At 37.4% G+C, this 19,799-nt stretch overlaps 1 pseudogene; it reads right to left on the reverse strand.

Moving 5' to 3' along the window:
• LOC123241526 overlaps positions 1-19,567 on the reverse strand; it is a 136,670-nt pseudogene extending 117,103 nt beyond the window's left edge.
• Positions 19,568-19,799: the final 232 nt, after the last annotated feature.

Consider the following 19,799-nt stretch of genomic DNA (forward strand, 5'->3'; position numbering starts at 1 on the left):
CTGCCATCCCTCTTATTCTAGACATGGTCCTTCTAATCTTTCCATTTATACATTTCTTTGATTCTTTTACTCCTGTTTCTCTTTGAAATTTCTCATTGGCTATGTAAATTGCAGCCACTCACACCTACTATGTCTCTTTTCATCGCCCTCTGGGCGCTATTAATTTTTTAGTTCTTTGGAGATAGTTTTGTCCCATGTCTTGTTGCCATATATCAGTACTATATTCATGTTAAAAAGATAGATTTTAGCTTCTATAGGGAGCTTGAAATCATTAAAAGGGCTTTGCAATTTCCTGAAGGCATCTATCATACTTTAATCCTCCTGTTCAATGCTATCCCAGTGGATTGTTTCTCTGAAGTATCTGTCCAAGATATGTATATTGATGCACCAACTTTATTGTTATACATCTATCTTCATAATCTGAATGATATACATTCTTCATTCACTTTTTTCTATCAGACCAAACTTATTTGAATAGTTACTGGTTTCCTTTAGAAGGCTCTCTGATGGTGCTATGATGATGCATTTGGCGCAATAGCATCTAGAGGACCTCATCATCCATATGAAATACCTTGTAATGCCTCTTATATTTGAATTCTTTGCTGGGTCTTTTTCATCACAGTGGAAAATATCATTGTTGAGCATACATTTCCCTGTTTTGTGTCTCACCTGATTGTTATGATCAGATGCTTATTGAACATGGCTATTTTTGTTCCATATTACAATAAATCTTGAATGAATCTGATGTGTATATATATATATATATATATATATAAGAAATACCATGTTGGAAAAGAGCCTTTAAGACAATTTTGTGCTATCAAATCAAATCAAATGCTTTTTTTATGATCAATAAATAATAAACACAGTGGTATCTAACATTCTATATTTCATTCAATTCTGAAATATCACTTTTTAAGTGAATATCACTTGTTAAGGCCTGCTTATTCCTTGCTCATTCCTTCATTGTGAATGCCTTTGATTTGTATGGATGTGAAAATAAGTTAATATTAACGCTTCTTCAATCTTCTTTTTGGGTATTAATAAAGCTCAAGATTTCCCCCACACCTTTAGTATATTCCCTTCAGAAGTGGTCAAATAGAGTATATATTGTGCTAAATTAGAGGACCTTACCATTTCTTCATAGAATTCTACCTTTCCTTTCTCAGAAACTAGTGTTGGTGTATAAGTTGTGATTTTTTTCATGGTGTTTTTTCATAAATATTTATTATCAGCACCATAATATGAGATGACCAAATATCCCATGAAATAATGTTTTTTAAACTACCTTTTAGAGTACAATTATTTCTTTGTGAACTATATTTCCATTTAACTACAACATTTTTTTTCTTCTAGTTTTGATTTCCATAAAAAACTACTTTGATGCCTCATTGCAGCATGGAAATGACTTGAGCTATCCAAGGCTGTACCAGTGGAATATAGGCTTTGGCAGGTACTAGCATACTGGAAAGCCTTCAAGGATGACCTCAGCAACACACTGAATCTATTCTCTGAGGACCAGCCCAAATACAAAGGAGCTACTCATCAGTAGTCTGGCCACTCAGTGGTGAAATTTTTGGCTACAGCAATCGTTAAAATAAACAAATAAATAAAACCCCAAATAGTTCTCAGTCTTGTGTGTCTCCCATCAGTTTCTACAGTGACAACAGCAAAGTGGTGAAAAAAATGACAAAAAGTATTAAAATTCTCAAAGTTTTTAGGTCATCTAAAAGCTTTAATTTAATAAACTAAATGTGAGATCTCTGTCCAGTGACTGATCAGTGGACATATTGGAGGAGATGAATCACATCAATGTTTACATTATTGCCATAAATGACAGGGGGAGAATGCTTCCAGTCCTATTGCTATGAATTTATGAACCAATGAAACCAGGAGAGAAAAGGAGGCTTGTCAATATTCTTACTAAAAATATAGCGTTTGAGCTGACTCCAGTGATCCAAATGTAGCCTCATCAGGGCAGAATATCAACCAGATTATTATCACTTTCCTTTCTGGGTTCTATTTTTTACATTTACTTTTTTGGTGAGCATGTTACATTGTTGACTTTGCAGGACATAAAACCCCCAAGTCATATATGTATATAACATACATATATTATAATCATATATACTTTTATATGCCAGGAACTATATGATATATGCACACTCACATATATGTATATGTATACCTATCTATTCCTTTTAGACACATGTTCCCTATTTTAGACTTGTGTTTTGGACATTTTGAACCCAATAGAACTTTAGATTTTTCCCCATTATATTTCATCACATATACATACATTATTTGTTATATTAATATTTTCAAGTAACTCCCCTCCTTCCCTCCTCCCCACTCTAGAGAAGGCATCATTTGACATATATATATATATATACATATATATATATATATATATATATATAACTATGTTCTGGTATTTCTATTTATTGGTTCTTTCTCTGGAGGTGGACATATATAAGTTGTTCTTTAAATAATATTTTATTTGTATACAATATTCTCTTGGTTCTACTCATTTCACTCTTTATAATTTCATGTAGGTCTTTCCATGTTTTAAAAATATTAACCTGCTCATCATTTCTTACAGTGTAGTAGTATTCCAACACAATCATATACTACTACTTGCTAGTCATTCTTCAATTAATAAACATCCCCTCAGTTTCCAGTTTTTTTGCCACCACAAAGAGATCTGTTATAAATATTTTAGACCATGTAGGGTTTCCCCTGATCATCTTAGGCAATAAATCTAATAATGCTATTGCTGGGGCAAGGGATATGCACAGTTTTAAAACTTTTTGAGTATAACTCCATATTGCTCTCCGAAATGATTGGATCAGTTCACAGTTCCACCAACATTGTATCAGTGTCCCAATTTTTCCACATCGCCTCCAACATTTGTCATTTTGCTTCTTTTAGACAATTTTAGCCAAGGTGTGAGATGATATTTCCAATTGTTTTGATTTGCATTTCTTTAATCAATAATGATTGATTGATTGATTGAATCTTATTAGATTTGGACTCTTGTTCTAACCTCATAGGTTCACATAAGCTTCACATAACATTTTGTTTTGAAATTTTCAAATGAGCTTATCATTTCATTGTATGCCATGATGTCTTATCCCACTATAGATTGTAAATTGCTTGAGGGGAAGGACCACATACTGTCTACCCCCCCCCAATACCTAGCATGGTGTTCTATTGAATATATGGTAAATACTTAATAAACATTGATTGAATTGTATTCTCTTTATCATCTGTATCATTGTTTTCAACCAGTCAATCTTCAGACCTTGGTTTAGTTTTCTTTTCCCTCTTAGAAATCTCTCTACCTATCCAGTGTTCTTTCTGGATAATTACTTTCATTTTGTCCAAGTACTTTTAAATCTTTCATTTTTAAACAGAATATGTAGCAGAACTCTATGCTGCACCCCTATAACCCCTGAGGCTGATGGCATGTCTGGTTAGAGATGTTTATAGCACACAGGCTTTAAAGGGAATTAGAGCAGGGAGCAAATGGTGATCTAGCCCAAGACATCTTGGTTATACACCTTAGGCCACTGACTTTCAAATGTACCCTAATAAGAGGCAAAGGCTATCTCTGATGAGAAGGAGGAAGAGGTGGAGATGAAGAAGAAGCAGAAGCAGAAGCAGAAGCAGAAGCAGAAGCAGAAGAAGGAGGAGGAGGAAGAGGAAGAGGAGGAGGAGGAGGAGAAGAAGAAGGAGAAGAAGGAGGAGAAGAAGAAATTATGAACCATTTTCTCTGGCTATTCTCTATGCTTGGACTTCTCTCCTTCCTCACCTCTTCCTCTTGGCTTCCTTGGATTCTCCCAAGTCTCAACTAAAATCTCACCTACAAAACACCTTTCCCAATTCCCCTTAATATTAGTACCTTTCCTCTATGATTATCTTCAATTGATCCTGTATATATCTTGCTTATACATAGTTTTCATGTTATCTAGATTATATTGTAAGCTCCTTGAAGACAGGGACTCTCTTTTACTTTTCTTTGCATCCACAGTGTAAAGCATAGTTCCTAGCACATAATAAGGAAATTAATGCTTGTTGTTGAAAAACAGATTGAGAATTACCACATTTACTGGGATATCCCATGATAGCCTCCATTCCATTTGCTTATGCAGTAACTAGGAGAGGCATCTTAAGGTTCAAAGAGGAAATTTATTTTGCTTGACTTTCCATATTTGCTATAATGAAAATTACTTTTTCCCTACACAGTAGGGTGCAGGGTAGGAGGTGGGAGGGAGAGAAAGTACATTTCTGTTTTAAAAAAAAAACAAAAAAAAAAGAGAAAAAATTTCTATATTACTTTAAACTAGTCATAAATTAATTCTACATCCAGTTTCAGTCTTATGAGTAGGGATCTATCCAAAAGTTTTTCACCTTTTTAAGTAGGGAATAATATACACAAAGTTGTTTATAGTCACTGAAAGAAAAACAAACAAAATACAGTTCCTCAGGTAAATGGAACTGTTCCCTTACTTTTGCTGCCTCCTGATTCTTAAATCTTCAGGTTTTTTGGCAGCTTCCCTGTAAAAGAAATAAGAATGTATAGAACTAATGTCTAAATTGCTACATTATGTGAGAAAAAATATTTTCAATTAACCCACTCAACAGGCTTTTGCTAATTGCTTTCTATAGGTTATGGAACATTGTTCAGCTGTTTCAGTTGTATCCAACCCTTTACAACCCCATTTGGTGTTTTCTTGGCAAAGATACTAGTGGTTTGCCATTTCTTTCTCCAGCTCATTTTACAAATGAGGAAACTGAGACAAACAGGATTAAATGACTTGCCTAGGGTCATATAGCTAGTAAGTGTCTGAAGCTATATTTGGACTCACATCTTTCTGACTTCAGGCCTATGCTCATCCACTGTACCATCTAGCTGCCCAGGTCCCATTTTTCTGATCCTCCACATTAAATCTATGGTTTTATTGCGATTGCAAGGAAAACATTCCCTTTAAAAACCTTAAGCTTTAAGATCTTCCTAAGGGGTTAATCCTGTAAGATGGTTTCTAATTGTTTATTAACAGCCCTGGTTAGTCTGCTGAAATATTTGTTTGGCATCTTTTGTAAATTTTGTATCGTGAGAATCCAGATTATCTTTCCCTGGGGATCATTATCAGTGTATATTTTTTTCCAGTAAGTGTGTGACATTCTGTGTAGTAGATTTCCTTTAAGTGGAGGCATACATGTATTATGATGAGGTGCATGTAAAAACAGTTGCTTTAATAGTAATTGTATAATCAACTAAGGTTGACAAAGATGACACATGAAATCCTAGTCATTCTTTGGAAGGAAGCTTTGATAATATTTCTGTTGCCATTTAAATATCATTATTATTATTGCTAGCATAATCATGATGATGGATTTTGTAAATAGTATGAAAAACTCTCAATCATTTAGGCTGAAGAAGAGGATTGAAATCCCTAGTCCATCTCCGAACTTCTTAGTTAATCATTTCAGATACCTTCTCTCCCAAACTTTCGGCTAGAGTGGCTAACAAGGAACAAAACAGACTGCTTTCAATCTCATCTACTTTTGTTTCCCCTGCTCGCTCTCTGGAGAAGAGGCTAATGAGCGGTGAAATGACCAAAACCTAAGGAGCCCGAGGAGAAGAGGTAAGGGGACTGAATTGTCTAGCAACTGCGTAATCAGCCCCTGCATTATTGAAAATTGATGGTTCTGATTTACTAAGACCTCAGTGATATATAGTTCCCAGAAAAGCTGATGGGTGAATTTCTCCTGGAGAAAAGGAGGCATTGTTTTGTTTTCAAGGATGTCTACTCTGCCTTTCTGATTGGAAAAGTGCCTCTGAATAAGGCTTCTTCCAAAGCAAACAGCAGAAGATAAATGTTGATTTGAAAAGCATCACAAACCTGTTTGTGTTTGCAGTGCAGGTGCTGACACTGTTTAACCTGGTAGCAAGCTGTTGCCCAAGCATTTTTTAGAGGATAATTAAAAGACCAAAAACAGAGCAGCTTAGATGCACCAGAACCAATTAAACTAATATTTTCTTTATGGAGAGTGCTCATTTCTCAAAATTAAAGCCAGAAAGCACTACCCATCAGAGTACCTCTTTTTCTACCTCCAGCAGCCTGGATGCTCCCTAAGAGGAGCCGTCATCATCGTGTCTAGTGGCTGTGGCAATGGCAGAGGTTTGAAATATATTGGCTTCTCTCCCTCTTGGTTGAGTGCTGCTTTAATGATCTGAAGAAAAAGCTAGCTATTAAAATACTAAAGAGAAAAGTGTAAGAAGGAGCGAGGCACTTCCTCTGATCATTGCCTTAGTCACAAAAGTGGTGTGGACATGCTTTCTGATGTTTCATCAGCCACACAAGTGCACAAACATCTTCCCCACAGGGATGAAAAAGCTACTTGAGATGATCTCTTCTCTAGAAACATTCTCTCCTGGAGTAGCGAAGAGGACTGTTTGCAAAAATGCTGGAAAATGTGGGGTCAATTAGGGCAAGTGTGTGAGTGTGTGTGTGTGTGTGTGTGCAATTAATCAAACAGGCTTTTATGTATATTATAATAACACTGTTATAATACTCTGAATTTTAAAAATTCCTATATCCTCTGCTGAAGTATAGAATTATAAACTTAGAGATGGAAGAGACATTAGAGGTCATTTAGTCCAATCTTCTCATTTTATACACAATCTTATTGGTCTTTACAAGTTCCTGGTGAGAAAGATAAGAGGCAATATTTTCCTCATTTTATAAATGCATTAACTAAGTAAGGCAGGGAAATTAAATGACTACCCCCAGGCCACAAGTACAATTCTCTTCACTTCAAATCTGGGGCTGTGCTCATTTAGACTATGTTTGTATATCAGTCAAAAACTGTATGAAAATAAAAAAAGACAATTTATAGGAATATTCTACTTGTATTTTCCTTTAAAAGGATATATTTGAATGACGTGATCTTAGGTTTTTAGATCAAGAGTTTGAATGGACTTCAGAGGTCATTTAACTCCCCCATTCCTAATTTTATAAATTGGGATACTGAGGTTTAAGGGGCTAAATGACTTGTATAGGTAGTAGATATCAGAGGTAGAATTTAAAAACAAAACAAAACAAATTCTTATCTTCTTTTTTTAGAATCAATTGTAAGTATCGGTTCCAAGACAGAAGAGTAGTAAGGGCTAGGCAATGGGGGTTAAGTGACTTGTTCAGGGTCACATCATTAGGAAGTATCTGAGGCTAGATCTGAACCCAAGATCTCTCATTTATAGGTCTGGCTCTCTACTGCTAATTGAGATTGGCAATAAATCTGTGTGTGTGTGTGTGTGTGTGTGTGTGTGTAGTTGAGGGAAGCCAAATGCCAGCATCTGTTAAAAGTGGAAGATAGGACAGAGATTGGTGATTACTGAAAAGATAGGATGATGTAATATAAATAAGTAAGTTAAATGAGACTTGGGACAATGTGGTAAACAAGGGTCAGGGTAAGGGAAGCCTTAAAAAATCTTTACTTTCTGTCTTAGTAACAATGGTAAGGCAGAAGGGCAATGGCTAGGCAAACAGAAAGGTCACACAGCTAGGAAATATCTGAGGTCAGATTTGAACCCAGATTTTCCCTTTTCCAGGCTTGATGTTCTAACCACTGTGTTTGCTGCCCTGGGTAGCTGTTTTTTAAAGTTGAAATCTTGGTACTGTCACTCATTATCTGCACTATCACTTAGCCTCTCTGGGCCTCAGTTTCCTCTTCTGTGAAGTGAGAATATAAGACTAGATGATCCCTGAGGTTCATTGTGATTCTCAATTTGTGACCCTAACATCCAGAGTTTAAACATTCTTTCATTTTTTTGCAGTTTTGGCAAATAATGTATATCAATGTATAAAGTAATGGAAGAAAATAAGTTACCACCACTATAGATAGCCCTCCTTAGTAGCTCCCCTAAAATCCTTTTTACAGGTTTTAATTAAAAACATCTAAATTTATTAATTTGTTTACTTGTTATATTCAAATTCCTAGGTATCTCCTTTTCCTTCCCTTCCAACACTAGTGAAGGCACCATTTGACAAAAAAAAAACCAACATAGGTATATATATATATATATATATATATATATATATATATATATATATACCTATGTTGGTTTTTTTTATATATATATATATATTTTAGTTATATATATATATATATAACTATGTCTTCCTTGTTTCTGTTTATCAGTTTTTTTCCCAGGAGGTGGACATAAACCAATCTCATCTGTAGCAGTAGAGGAGGAAGTGGACCTCATGTGTAGAGAGGGGCCCACATGTGGTGGCAATGTTAGCCTAATGAGTGGCTCAAAGCAGGTAGAATAGACATTTCTGGTCTTCTTTTGCCCCTACCTTTCTCCAATCACTTTGTCATTTTTTGAGGAAGGGAGACCCCAAGCTCTATATTCAAGGCTTGACTCCTTTCCCTCTTAATGACCATTCCTCAATGGACAGACATGTAAAATAGCAAAGTTCAGATCAAATCAAATCATAGCAAAATAGAAATCAAGACAGTTATAAATAAGAGAATGCATGTCATACAACATACAGTGAGGGAGCTCTCCTGTTGGGAGCAAGAGAGATGATATTGGATCTACTCAAAATGCCTCTAGAACAGCATGGTGGAGATGGACAGCTCCTCTCATGTCTTCCCAGAGTTTTTTCCTTTAGCGACCTGAAGTGGGGTTGACCTCTTCCATCTTCTCTCTTGCAATGGGAAGCTGACTCTGTGCTATGCTCAAAGAAGACCCTGGCTTGAAGACTCCCCAAAGGATAGGACTGACTCCAAGCACTGAAGTTCTTTCCCATCACCAATTCTTACCGGCTCTTACTTTCGGCAAGATATTCATTTTCATCAATGAGAAAGTTTCATGTCAATGGAATTTTGGATAGGAGTAACCTATCTTTCAGGCTAATCAGGGGGAATTCACTGGCTAGGAACTGGGAGAGGCAACAAACAGATTATCCCGGGCCTTCAGGTTTCTATGCTTTTGTTTAGAGCAGTGGTTCCCAAACTTTTTTGGCCTACTGCCCCCTTTCCAGAAAAAATATTACTTAGCCCCCTAGAAATTAATTTTTAAAAATTTTTAATAGCAATTAATAGGAAAGATAAATGCACCTGTGGCCATCACTGCCCCCCTGGATTGCTGCAGCACCCACCAGGGGGTAGTGGTGCCCACTTTGGGAAACACTGGTTTAGAGCAAGCTTAGAGACAGGTGGTCTACAAGTGCATTTGGCCCCAAAGCAGAGGAGAGAATGATTCAGTCAGCTTTCCAGATCTCTGTTCTGCTTTTTGACAGTATATGTTCCCCAGTTATTGGGTCTGAAGGACAGTAAACTTAAACCTGATTCTGTTTCAAAGCTGTCCCAAGTTTGTGCATTCTTTTCCTCCATCTATTCTTAGGTCTTCCCAACTTTTGTCTTGCCACTGGACTTTGATGACTCTGAAAGAAAGAGTGAGACTGAGGAATTTACTCAACTCTGCCTCAAATCCAATTCATGTGCAAATCAAGACATTATCCACTTTTCACTATTTTACCCCACTATGGTGATGTCAGTGGTCTTCCTAAAAAATGAAGGATGAACAGCAACAGCCACAAGATTAAGTCTTTGTTAAAAGCGATGACCCTCTGGGGAGGGATCCTTCTATTCATAAAGGATGGTAATATAAAAAACAAAAGATAAAATAAAGGAAAGTGAATGTGACTGCCAATGAAAGGGGCTTCTCTTGGATCAGTGGATCCAGGGACATGCTTGCAAGACATCACCCCCAATGTCACAAACCAGAGTGGTGGAGTCATTGACTACAGGTGGTCCAGTGGGCTTGAAGTCAGAAGAACTGGGTTTGAAAGGTCAGAATAAATGGCCAAACTCCCTTCCAAGTTTATAATTCTGTGGTAATAGGTCAGAGATACCAAAGAAACAGACACAAAGGTATTGAGAAACTAAACGATAAAATCCATACAGGTGAGATCAGAGATGAGTGAGGACTTGAGTAGCCAAGTTAGAAAATGATCCTTAAGGAAAGGACAGGAGTCCAAAATATATAAAGAAGAAATGAGTAAGATGATGGTCAGAGAAAGGCAAAGAGGAGGTTGGAATGAGAGCATTCTTTGGTAAAGACCAGAGTAAGGTAATTATTAGATGTGAGGAAAAGAATGAGCATGAATATACAAACACACTTTGTGCACTATGAGGCACATAGAAATGATGGGACAATCAGGTTGTTGTGGAAGAGTAATTCTTATGAATATTGGTTTTGGAAGGATTTTTTGCAGAATTCTAACTTTTTAGACTACCTGCATCAGCTACTTCCTACCTTTTGTTCCCCCAGCTAACTCAGTTAGCATTAAGGTTCCTGGCTTTCTCTGATGGTCAGTGAAAACCCCAGAAGAATGGCCCTTGCTAGCAAATTCCTGGATTGCTGCCTATAGTTTCTCCTAGCATGGAAATGGCCTCTGAGATCTGCTGATGTAATCCTTGTATGCCTTAAAATCCTCATCATATATTCAAATCCTAGTGGTTATAATTTTCCCAGAGAGTAACATAACGTACATACAATACAGAGGAGGTCAACTTAAGTTGGCCAAATGTCTAATTGTCCACATATTAGAGACAAAGAAATGGCTTATTTTTCTGTCCCAGGAGGTCAAAGCTTGTTTTTTTAATGGATCTCAGTCTCTAGTCTGGCTTTCAGTTCCTACTCTGGATTGGGATTCCTGCATGCCAACACATTCCCTCCTCAGCTCCATCTTTCTCAATTCTTTATTTTCCTCCCCCCACCACCAATATTTTTTATTTTCTAAGTTACATGTAGAAACAATTTTTGATGTTTTTTTTGACATTTTAGAATTTAGATTTTTTTATTTTCCTTTAAAACTGACCTGAGGAATCATTTCCTTTGTGAAGTCTTCCCTGAGATAACTGGTTGCACAGTGGATAAATCCCTAGATCTAATTTTAAAAGACCTGAGTTCAAATTTGGCTTCAGATATTTAATGAGTGTATGACCCTGGACAAGTCTTTGTTTGCTTCAGTCTATTCTATTCAGTCTATAAAATGAGTGGAATAATAGTCCCTACTCTGCCAGATTGTCCTGAGGAGCAAATGAGATAATATTTGTAAAAAGCACTTATCACAGCCCCTAAAAGATTGTAGGTTCTATATAAATTCTTATTCCCTTCCCTCCATTCCCTTCAGTCATTAATACTGTTACTTTCCAAGACTTACTTTGCACTTAATTCTTTGTGTTCATGTTGTATACCTCCAACAGAATATAAGCTCCTTGAGAACAAGGATGTTTTTTTTGCCTTTGTATCCTTGTTACCTTACATGTGGAATAGAATTGAATAGTCATGACATATGAACAGTGTTCATTTGTCTTTTGTTAGTGTGGAAGGAACAGCATTAATTATTGTCCAAAAGTGTACTGTTCAAGATTTGTTGCTTATGGTGACATGTATTTGTGCTGCATTAATTCTTGGTGTATTTAGCCGTGGACCATTTGAAGTCCTAATCTGACTGCAAGTCTGAGGTATGACACTCTAGGACATGTTTTATAACCTGCCCATTGGCCTGAGGGTGATCTATAGTATTTGCTGATACCTGGACCTCTATTAATTCTATGAATCAGGCCAGAAATGCAGTGAGCTGTGGTCGGAGGGCCTATAGGCATTAGAAAAGGATGCAACAAGCCCCAAGATGTCTTCTCCATTGCTTAATGGTTTATCAGAAATTTTGTCATCCTCGTACATCCTCATTACCAATTATAGGCCCACATGGAAAACCAATAGTGTAAGAACATCAATGACTTGATTCCAAGAACTTCCTTCTTTCATTGGAGAAGCATCATGACTCATACAAATTTCAAGACTTTGATATTCATTGAAGATCTAGAAAACTGAAGTGACTTTAGAGGTCATCTAGTCCAATCCATTCATTTTATAAATGAAAGAACTGAGACTCAGAAAATTAGGTGATTGGCCCATGATCACATAGGTTTAAGTATCAGAAGTGGAATTTGAACTCAGGTCCTCTAACTTCAGATTTAGTATTATTTCCATAGTACCATACTACTCCTTTCACTTGGTCCAATGCCATGAATACAGTATACTAGAAGAATACATGCCTTCCCCTTTTATCTCCTTATTCCACCATCAATATCATCCTATGTATCTTCTTTCACCCATATCTGAGGAAAATAGCTAGTAATGCAAAAGTACAATCTAGTTTGCAGACCACTTTCAGATCAAATCATGAAAAAAGAGACTTTGTTATAAATGCTACGGAAAGAATCCTGGACAGGGTCCAGGCAGGTCTTCTTAAAATTCACCAAATTTCAGTGCTGCCCCTGGCACCTCTGGAGAATGATGCCAAATTCCAAAGCCACCTTGCCTGCTGACAATTCCCAAACTATCACTGAATGATTCCTTTGCATTGGGTTGAATTTGTATGCAACAGGTAGGCAGAGGGATCTGACTAAAGAGATTCTTGGAATGTGTGCTATACTCCCAACATCACCCAATGTCCTTCCCAAGGCATCCATCTCTAGCATAAAAGATAAAAGCAAAGGGCTTGTGCTCAGTATGATATAAACCTGACCCTACTCTTATTCTCTATGCAATGTTATATTGCCTCTAGATATAAATAGGGCAGGGGGAGTAAAGGGGAGAAATTCTGATTTATTACCATAAATTTATTACCATACTTCTATATCTACAGTCAACAATTTTTTTGCACTTTAATAATTTTTCTGAACTTGAGGAATATCCCTTACAGTATCAACTTTCCCATCTGAGCAGGAGGAATAATAGAAACCTCATGGGACATCAGAAAGGACAGTTTTCTTCAAGCTTTTCCTTCAGATTCCAAGAAAGCCTGATGTTCTTTTTATTGTTGTTCAGCAAGGAAATGCATCCATATTAAGGTCATTCTGGGGACCAGTTCAATCAGGCATTCAGGGGTCATAATATGCTTGTCCAAAATCTCTATCATTGGGATATATAAATGGGTGGGAGATAAATTTGCAGTTCCTATCGGAGTTGAGGACTGATTTCTTGGAAACTGTGTGATGTGATGGGTGGAAGGCTAGTTAGGAGACAAATCCTCCCTCTTCTCTGATACATTACTGAGTTGTGCTGTCAGAGCCTGACCCACACCCAGTACACTGTCTACCACTGCCATTTCTAGAACCCCTAGAACAAACTGTTCTACATACCTGCCTTTCATTGCTTCGCTTGGCTGCTTTCTATTGTACACACAGAGGAACAGGCTGTTTTGAATCCAGTGGGAACAGAATGCCTTTTTCTCTGGTTCATATTCCTGACTAGGAACTTGTCAGGAGAGACAATCAGGTGAGGTGGCACAGTGGACAAAGGTCCAGGTCTGGAGTCAAGAAGACATGGGTTCAAAATTGACCTCATACCAGTTATCATGTGTGCTTGGACAAGTCTCAATTTCTGTTTTGCCTCAGTTTCCTTAACTATAAAATGGAGATAATAACAACACCTGCCTCTCAGGATTGTTGTGATCATTGAATGAAATAATAATTGTAAATCACTTAGCACAGCTTGGCACATTGGTAGCCATTTGATTCTTTCTTGGTAAATTTTTAAATTTGCTTTTTAAAAAAAGTTTATATTTTTTCTCTCTTTACCAATCTTTTCACAGACCAATGCTCTCTTTATTCCTTAAGAAAAAAATTTTGAAAAAATTAAATAAGCATTTTTGATCCTTTCATTTGTAAGTTATTCATATATTTTTACAGACTCAGCTCAAAAGACCTGATATATGAATTTGAGAGGATTTTAATCCTTCTTAAGAATTACTGCTCAGTTTGGAGACTTTCCAGATTGTTTATTACCAATTCTAACATAGTAATCAAGAAGGAGTCAGCACATCTGGAATCAGAAGACCTGAGTTAAGATCTTGCCTTGAACACTTATTCCTTGTGTAATTCTAGTCATGTTCCCTTGTGATAATCTGAGAGCCATCGTCTTAGTTTAGGCCTTGTAATTTCTTGCCTCGTTATTTCATTAGTCTCCTAATTTGTCTCTCTCCTTTCAGTCTCTCCTCTCTCAAATTCCACCCAGTTACCAAAATATTCTTCAAAGAATATTTTAACCATGTTAAAAAAGTCTTAGCACAATGCCTGGCACATAATTGGCACTTAATAAATGTTTATTTTTTATTTTAAAAAATTCCTTTATTTTATTGCAGTTTATTTTTTCCAATTTATTCCAATTTACACATAAGTTTTCAAAGATGACATGATTCATGTTGTCTCCCTCCCTCTTCCCTCCTCACCTCCCAGAAATGACAAGCAATTCTACTGGGTTATATATGTATTATCACCCAAAACCCGTTTCCATATTTTAATAAATGTTTATCAACTGACTGACTAATCATGCCACCGTCTTGCTCAAAAATCTTCATTAGTTCCCTAATGCTGAGAGGATCAAATACAACCTACTAGCATGGCTTTTAAAATCCATCACAATCTGACTCCATGCTTCTTTCTAGAACTGTTTCTCATTATTCTCCTTCATACTCTGTGTTCTAGCCAAACTGGCTCGTTGGCTATTCCTTGAATCTGCCAGTCCATCTCCTGTCTCTGCATCTTTGTGACTTGGAATCTTCAGGAGCCTTGAGGACTCAGCCTAATCATCACCTCCTTCCCCGATTACTCCAGTTGGGAATGATTGCTTCTGCTGCTCATATGACCAATAGATTGTTTTGTATCACCCTTAGAATATGTCTTACTTTCCTTCCCAGACTGGAAGCTTCTTGAAGACAAGGGACTGTATCTTATAGTTCTTGCTATTCCCCATGGATCATTGTTCAGTAACTTCTGCACTGAAATATTTATTAATATTTATTAAATGAATTCATATATGCTACTGATTAATGGAGAAATTTCAGTTAGTGTCCTATAGTGGGAACAAATACTGTGTGACCTGATTTTTGGGCATCTGAAGGCTTAGCTCCCCTAACTAAAGGTGACCTAAATGTACAAATCCAAAGATGGGTCTGTGTTGGTATGGTATATCTGGTGAAGAGGTTAAACCATAAACAAGTTCAATAACAAGCAGGTCATTATCAGAGATGTGGGAAGAAGGATGGAGGGGAGGCTTAAATCCAAAGGAAAGGGATCAGGTCAGTCCATAAAGACTAACCGGATGGGGCAAGACTCTTCCAAGCTCATGCATGTTTCTGACCTGAGTTGGCTGAAATCTGTATTGCTCCCAGCCTGCTTTTTACCATGTCTATGCACAAGGGCACCCCTGTACATTTACATGTGTATAGGTTAGAAAAAAAGAATATTTAAAATGCCAAAATTCACCTTACAGGTTATTTTTTAAAGCAGCCATTAAAGCTTCTCAATACATTTTCTTTGACATTTATTTGAGGACATGAGTCTTTTATTTATGCAGCTCTATTTTCGAACATATGGGTACATATACTGTATTTCTCCTCTTTGCTCTAAAAACTAGTAAACAGGGTTGGAACATGACCGATCTAATAATACTCATTATCTCATTGACCTTGCACAGTTTTTCCAAGGTTAGTGACAGTGATTTTATTTCTTTAGAATTGACTTGTTTTCAGTGAGAGCTGCTTCTTCTGTCTACCAACATTTGTAATCTCCCCTCACTGTCTGTCCTGCTGTAAAATTACTAGTACAGTTTCCCCAGGCAATGACTTTGTGATTTTCTTCTTTTTATTGATCAATAAACAGTTTTAGACTAAAAAACCCCACAGCGAGGTTTAGAAGCCAATTTGGTTCTTGTAAATACCAGCCTTAGAGAAGGAAAGAGGATTGGAAAGAAGAGCCTTCAGCTCTCTTGTCTACATAATGCCAGTATGACCAGTTGAAAAATGGAAAATTCAGTTAAATGGTGAGATTTTTATTTTTGGTCTACTCAATGACCAGTTTAAAATTCTTCCACTGAACTGAGCAGTTGTTTTGGGGTTAAGTGGAGAGATCCCAGGTCATCCATCAGTCAGGGATCAGGCACTGATATGATTTTAAAATAAAAGATAATGGGACCAGCTAGATGATACCGTGGATAGAGTGCTGGACATGGAGTCAGAAAAATCTGAGTTTAAATTCAGACTTAGATACTTGTTACCTATGTGGCCTTGGACAAGTCACTTAACCTGTGCTTGCCTCAGTTTCAAGAAATGTAAAATGAGGATAATAATAGTATTTACCTCCCATGGTTAAAGTAAGGTTCAAATGACATAATATTTATAAAACACTTAGTGTAGAGCCCGACACAATAAAGGCTATATACATTTTAACTATTATTTTAAGATATCCCTCTAAGTCACTCTATGTCTATTTTTTAGTTTCATGGCTAAAAGTCTTATCTTCCCACCTAGATTTTCAATTTCTTGAGTTCAGAGACTATCTTTAATATATTCTCTGTCTCCCCACTAGTGCCTGATACCACATTGGATAAATAGCTGATAGTCATGAAATCTCGAATGAATGAATGAATGAACAAATGATGTTAATAAATTCTCTTGAAAGCTACCACTAGATGAGACTGATTTGGATGTTCCTAATAGGTTAGGAAGAATACTATAGCTTCTCATCTTCTGAATTTATTTTCAGATCTTGGAAAATAACTTTGAAAATAAATTTGGAAAATAAAATGATAATTTCCTGATCCAACCTAATCATTTGTAATTAAGTATGTAAGATAATTTGTGAGTTGTATTATAATATATGAGTGGGCACATTTCATGCTCGCCCAGTAGAAACTTGCAGCAGCAATGAAGGAATAAGCAGCATATCTTTTTTTTTTGCATTCAGAGAACTTCAGTTCAGTTTCAAAAGGTCCAGGATTTAATCTGTAGGAATTCTCCCCTCTGACACAGATGGCAACTTCTTTACTCCTACTGTATTGATTTTATATGATGATCTTGCCAAATCATTTGATCACCCACTGGTCAACCTTCTGGTGATGAACTTGTTCTACAGACACATAGTTCATTTCTGGGCTCATGCTTAGAGCCCTTCCAGTTGTTTTGTTGTTCAGTCATTTTTCAGTTATGTCTGACTTTTTGTGGGCCCATTTGTGGTTTTCTTGGCAAATGTATTGCCATTTCCTTCTCCAGATTATTTTGCAGATGAGGAAACTGAGGCAAACAGATTTAAGCAATTTACTGAGGATCACACAGCTTATAAGGGTCTCAGGCCACATTTGAACTCAGGTCTTCCTGACTCCAGACTCTGCATTTTATCCATTGCACCACCTCTCTGCCTTCTAGTTTGGCAGGATCTGAAAAAGGTTGAATTCTGTTGCCATGGCCTTTGAGAACATAGGCTCACATCCTTTCTAGCATATGATATGAGAGAAGAGCTTTAGTGGAGGACTAGACATATTAACATACAGTTTTAGAACCCGAAGATCCTTAGAACTCAAATAATCCAGTCCCTTCACTTTACTGATAAGGAAATTGAGATCTGGAGCAATAAAGGACTTGTCCAAATTGACCCAAACTCAGGCTACCTGAATCCCAGCCTCAGTATTCTTCCCACATCCTCATATCGACTCTTAGCTAGAGCTTTAGATGTAAATTCCAAGAGAATGGGGATTATGTTTGTTAATTTTAGTTTGTCTGGTACTATGGAAATAGATGGAGTGGTTGTTGTGTTGAATAATGACCATTAGAAGAAAAACTAAGATTCCTTTTGTTGGGTTTGCTTTCTTGGGTGGCTCTTCTCACCTTTCCTCAATTCTTACTCTTAATCTGTTTCTCCCATGGCTGAGAGAAGGGTCAAGAATGAATGTCCCAGAAAGATCAGGCAACTAACCTCACAAAAAGGTTTCGCCCAATATTTGATCCAGTAGAACACAAGTTCCTTGAGGGCAAGAACTGTTTTGCTTTTCTCCTTGTGTCTCTAGTGTAGGGTTGGTGAACCTTTTCCCAGTTAAAGTGCCCACAGGGCAAATTCAAGCTGTCTGTGAGCCCCTAGATTACCAGAGAGAGCTGAGGGAGCAAGTGCTTGCTTTGGACAGCTGGACAGAGTGGTGGGGCATGCAAAAATGTCCTAGGGAAATGGGAAGGTGGGGAATGGAGCAATTCCCCTAGTGCTGGCTTTGCATGTCCTGGCTTCGCCAGCATGGCTCTAGTGTCTATCTCAGAGCTTGGCACATAGTGGTGTTGTTATTGTTGTTGTTCACTTATATCTGACTTTTTTTGATCCCATTTAGGTTTTCTTGGCAGAGATGCTAGGGTGCTTTCCCACTTCCTTTTCCAGTTAATTTTACAGATGAGGACACTGAGGAAAATGGGTTTGAGTGACTTGCTCAGTCACATAGCTAGTAGGTGTCTGAGGTCAGATTTGAACTCAGGAAGATGAGTCTTCTTGACTCCAGGTCCAGCGCTCAGTCCACTGCACCACCTAGCTGTCCTAGTACACAGTAGGCAATTTAATGAATGTTTGTTAAAGTGAATTGAACTAATGAGAATTTTGTCCTTTTCAATATGTCCTAGAAAGCTAGAATAATTCCAATTTCCCACTTGAAGTCAGAACAGATTTACGTCCCTTCAAGAGAGCATGTGGTATGCAAAGATGAAAGGAGATATAGTCAAATGTTTTACATATGGCACTGAGCTATGCTGTGCCATTTTGGCCTCTCCTTGGCGAGCTCCTGCAGGGTGTAATTAGAACTAAGATAGCCATCCAAGCAGTTCTACTGCTTTCAAATCTGGGCTAAGACAAAATAAAAACCAAGACAAAATTGATCAATGACAGGGTTAAAAAAAAGAGAGAGAAGACAAATGAAGTTGAAATTCCTCCTTGTTTATTTTAATGTGCAGAACATTTTCTGGGTGATTTATGCCATGGCTTCAATGTATTTTTCATTTTTTATTTATTTTGGAGTTAATTGGATTTCCAGGTTTTGCAGCCAGTCACTGCAATTGATCCCTGAAAAGATGGATTTATTGCTTAGCCAGGCAGAAGCCTGACAATCTTCAGGGAACTGAAAATAAAAGAAAATAGTCCATACACAAGCACAGTAGGTCACCATCAGGTCAGACTAGCAAGATATGTGACACCTTGTAGGTTCATGCCAGAACATCCAGCATGGACAATCTTTTTTGGCTTAATGGGTCGGGACTGGATGTAGCTGAACATTTTGTGTAATGCCTCCAGGGAACAAAGCTGGAACCGCAAGCCAAGCAGCCCTTAAACAGAAGAGGCAAGAATTAGCATGAAACCCAAAGGCAGGAATGGTGAGGAAAATCAGAATACAGATTCTGGAAACCTAGGAAGGGTAAAAAAGTTGACTCCAGTGCACAGCCAGGGTTAGCGCCAATAAAAAAGGGGTGAGCACAAACAGAATTAGATTCCAAAGCCAAATGAGAACAAGAATCAATCTGGCACCAGCAAATTCTATAGATCTGAAGACCAGGACAGCATAGGATGATAAAATCATGGTAATGATGTCCTTGAGGCATTCTGCCTCTTTGTTGAGAGAGCTGATCCGGACCCCTGTGCTGCTGAGCAAACCAAGGGGAGAGTTATAGGTCATCACTAGATTCTGCCCTCATCCCTCTAAGGGTCCACACCTGCCATTCTTCTAGACAGACTCTGATAGGTACATACATGATTGATGCTTAGAGCTGTGGGAGATGATTAACAACTTTGTGATTCATTGGTTATAGTGCCATCTAATTAGGAGCACCTTATTTTCCTGTTTAATATGTGTATATTCACTCTGTCTTTGAATATTTATTTCTCAATCCTCCTTACCAATCTGTTTT

Source organism: Gracilinanus agilis, chromosome 3 (assembly GCF_016433145.1).
Source record: "Gracilinanus agilis isolate LMUSP501 chromosome 3, AgileGrace, whole genome shotgun sequence".
Classification (NCBI taxonomy): domain Eukaryota; kingdom Metazoa; phylum Chordata; class Mammalia; order Didelphimorphia; family Didelphidae; genus Gracilinanus; species Gracilinanus agilis.